We start from the raw sequence: 4,872 nt of genomic DNA on the forward strand, positions 1-4,872 counted from the left end.
TATGCAAAAGTCAACATTTTTGTTGACTAATGAAGTGAATAGTAACACCAAAGCTTGAAATTCAAAAATTACAAAATTCAAAAGTATCAAATGCCCTAGTATACCTAACAAGATTGGTTTGGATAGTTTGGCATGCCAATAGGGTTCAGTTAGCAGTACTGCACATGGCGTTATGCCATTCTATGATTTCATGGCTTTTAGCTATTCTGACATTGTGTTGAGACTTGGCCTTGTGCCTAATGTTATTTACAGCTTATTAGCTGTTCTGTTGCACACCGGGAGATGCATATGTGACCGATGGTGTGACGGCCCGAGGTACTAGATACCCAGTGCTAGTTTACCCGTTTATCCAGTCCAGTCGTCCAGTATAGGTTACTTGGGCAACCAAAAGAATGAAAGTGGATAAATTTAATGAAATAATGAATATAACAAGTACAAAACAAGTAAGACATCGATACATTCAATGCATATTTATTTCTGTTATTTCCTTTTATTTTATTATTGGCACCACTAAGCATTATTGCTTAGCGCGTTGCTTTTGCCACGCGTAGGTTCTGGAGATACTGACCGAGAGCCCAGTAGACCACAGACTGGGTGAGACCTCCTGCAGCTTTGCATAGTGTCCGTGTCACCTCACCATCTTCAGTGCATTGGTAGGACACTAGGTTTCATTTTGGTATTTTGTAACTAACTTTTATTTTCTTTTGTGTAAATGAAACTTATGTAATGTATTTTGATGTTCATGTAAATAATAAAAATTGTGGTTATGAATGGAAAAATTTGAGTATTTACTTATTGCTTATATATGAGTACCATGAGAAATGAATGATTGAAAAATGTTGTTGAAAAATATTGAGATTTTGATGATATTAGAGTTTGAGAATGATTGAATATGATTATTGGAAGTGTTTTTCACAGGTTCCGAATAACTGTTTTCTTCATTTTTAGCCGGTACTTTGCTGGATTTTCTATAAAATTTTCGGAACCTCAAATAAATTATAATTTCAATAAATGACTTAAATGAATTATATTTCACAAGTTATATTCAAAACTATGATAAAAATTAATTAAGGAAGAGTAAAAATAATCAAGATAAAATGGAGTGTTCCGGTACACCGTGTGACATAGCTTACTCGGATATACTGTAGACGGGTAAGGGGTGTCACATTAGAGGTAGTGTTTGAAGTGTATATGTAGAGTGATAATGAATTAGTATGTTTAATTGATGTATGTGCATGAATGGACATTTGAAAACTAGGGTTTGAGGCATGAAGTTAGGGTTTGCTCATGTAATAGTATATTAACATTGTAATGGTCAATTAGTGACCATTTGAATGTGTGTGAGGAGGAATTGAAGTGAGTAAGGATAATGAAGTTGAGTTTAGGCATGCTGCCCTTTGTGACCTACAGGACTGGTTGTGAGTCCAGCAAGTTTGGGCAGCTATAAATGGAGTTGTATAGGTTCAATTGGTGCAAGGCCAATTGGATATGAAATTAGACACATAATGGCACAACTTTGGTGAAGAAACCCTGCCTAGAAAAGCAAATTAAGTTAACCTAAAAATTGCCCTTATCCGAGTGACTTGCATTCTGCCTGGGCAAAATGACCAAATAAATAGTATTTATTCATTTGGTCATAACTCAGTGTAAAAAGGTCCAATTGACTTGAAATTTTACCAAAAAATAGCTGAGACATAGACCTACAACTTCCATGAGGAATACAAATCCAAATTCTAACCATAACCTAGTCAAATTGCTAACCAAACTTAGGTCACCAAATCTGGTAGAACCAAATTGCCCAGAAATTCTGGGTACAGGTCAATCCGGCCAGTTATGGTAAAATGACCATAACTTGAGTTACAAAACTCCAAATGAAGTGATTCAAAAAAAGAAATGTATCTAGACACAATAAGGAACAACTTTCATGAAGACAATTTTACCAAATTCCTACTGTACAAATGACTAATGGAATAGTAAACTTAGCACTTGAAATCTAAAAATTGTGAATTACTAACACTAAGCTTTGAAATGGTATTGACAACCAATACCAACAACTTTAGAATGCAAAATGTGGTATCTTGGTAAATTTAGGTTCAATAAATTTATTATGTATAAAAAAGTCAACAATTTGAGTGAATAATAAGGTGAATAGTAATACAAAGACACAAAGTATAAGAACTAAATTGGTAGAGGAAATTAAGGCATGAAATTTGGAATCCATAAAATGTTCATGGATTACTTAGAATAGGTAATTGAGATTTATGCTCCCAACACTAGTGGAATTCATAATATATTAGCAAAACAACTTGAAGTATGAAATGTTCTTTACATGAATGGATTGTTAAATGTATAAATGAGATAAAAGTGTCATTTGGAATTTAAGTTCCCATCAAGAGAGAAAGGAAAAATGTTTTGAATACAATGGTACGTGTGAACCATTGTTTAGAATTGTGATCATATAAATGATCAAATGAATGTATAAATTATAATTGAAATTTGTCATGAAATAATGAAGTCATAAAATACAATGTATTAATATTTAATGATATTATGTGTCCTTGTATTGCCTAGACATGTGTGTCAGATTGGATAGATTGGCATGCCAATAGGGTATTATTTTAGCAGTACTGCAAAAGGCTTTATGCCTGTATTCATGGCTTTATGCCCGTATTCATGGCTTTATACCCGCACTCATGGCCTAATGCCCGATTATGTGTTATCATGGCCTTTTAGCCATACTGACTACATACATGGTTGATGTTCTGTGTCCCATGGTATGACGGCCCGAGGCACCGCGGTGTCCAATGCCAACGACCAGTTATCCAGTTTAGTCAGCCTGTCATAGGTTACTTGGGCAGTCTAATTTATTAAAATAAGTTATGAATATTAGCAATTAAAAATGCTAGAAAGTAAATAAATGAGAAGAAGTTCTGAAATAAATTAGATTAGCTTCAAAATTTGTTCCTTATAATGATTTGAAGTAAATTAAACTAGTTCTAAAAATTTTAAATATTACGAAATGATTGTAAACAACTTAGAAAGTATCAAGAAAGTGATAAAAAGACTAGTAGAAGAATTATAACTTAAAAAACATTATAAATGTGATTTTCATAAGAATATAAGTATAAGTATAAATTTTAGATTTATTTGTACATTATATAAATGATTATTGTAAACTTATGAAATAAGTTATTCTAGAGAGCAACATAAATGATGAAAGATATATTATATGAAAAATTTCAGATGAACCTAGTAAAATTCTTGAGTATAGAAAATATGCTCCAATTATTTTTACTTATTATATTTTTTCCTTGTTATATTATTGCACCACTAAGCAACAATGCTTAGTGCGATGGATTTGTTTCCTCGCGCAGATACTGAAGTTAAAGCCCATCAAATACCAAATAGAGATTTTGGAGTCTGATCTACAGAGTGTTCAAGGTTGTCACCTCCTCAGCAATGCATGTAGATAGGGCCCATATAGATCATATTATGTATTTTGTACATTATAATTAGTTATTATTTTTAATGTAAACTATGAATTGTATGTTGAAATATAGTTTATGGAATTGTAATCAATTTGTAGATCATGTAAATTATGAATTTATGTAATCAGTTTGTAAATCATATAAATTAATGAAACTTGAGAATTTATATATAAATTATGCATGAATGGAAATGCATGGAAATGAATATGAAATTGAGATATATGAATGAGATGTGAATTATGAGATGGTTATGAGAATAATTGATGAGATTTTTATTATAAAATATTATTGAAAATTTCAAGCAAGTGAATAGTGAAAAAGGTCAACTGGTAATAAAATAGGAGAAACTCCGCTCGTTTCTCTATAGAGAAATAATCGATATTAAATTAAACGAATTCAAAATTACTAAAATAATAAAGTAAGATAAGATAGGGTACTCCGGCACCGAATGTAACACGCCTTGCTCGACTACACCGTAGTCGGGTGAGGGGTGTTACAGATGCCTTTTGGTCTCTCTAATGCCCCTAGTACTTTCATAAGGCTTATGAATCATGTTTTGAGAGCTTTTATTGGATAGTTTGTTGTTGTCTACTTTGATGATATTCTTGTCTATAGCAAAAACATTGATGATCATTTGCATCATTTAAAACTTGTGTTTGATGTGTTGAGAAAAGAAAAATTATATACAAATGTGAAAAAGTGTTCTTTTTGCTTAGAAAGAATTGTGTTTTTGGGATTTGTTGTGAGTAGCAAAGGTGTTGAAGTAGATGATGAAAAGGTTAAGGCAATTAGAGATTGACCAACACCTAAAAATGCATCTGAAGTTAGGAGCTTTCATGGATTAGCAAGTTTTTATAGGAGATTTGTACCTAACTTTAGTACATTGGTTGCTCCATTAAATGAACTTGTAAAAAAGAATGTGACATTTGTTTGGGGTAAAAAACATGAACATGAATTTGCCATGCTTAAAGAGAAATTGTGTTCTGCACCTTTATTAATTTTGCCTAATTTTGACAAGACATTTGAGATTGAATGTGATGCATCAGATGTAGGGATTGGAGCTGTTCTCATGCAAGAGAAATAACCAATTGCTTACTTTAGTGAAAAGTTGCATGGTGCCACATTGAATTATTCTACATATGACAAAGAATTGTATACATTAGTTAGGGCATTAGAGACATGGCACATTATCTATGGCCTAAGGAATTTGTCATACATTTTGATCATGAGTCTTTGAAGTATATCAAAAGCTAACATAAGTTGAGTAGGAGACATGCTAAATGGGTAGAATTTATAGAGTCTAAACCTTATGTTGTGAAATATAAACAGGGAAAAGAGAATGTGGTAGCTGATGCACTCTCCCGCAAGTATAATCTTCTTACTA

Source organism: Hevea brasiliensis, chromosome 18 (genome assembly GCF_030052815.1).
Source record: "Hevea brasiliensis isolate MT/VB/25A 57/8 chromosome 18, ASM3005281v1, whole genome shotgun sequence".
NCBI classification, from domain to species: domain Eukaryota; kingdom Viridiplantae; phylum Streptophyta; class Magnoliopsida; order Malpighiales; family Euphorbiaceae; genus Hevea; species Hevea brasiliensis.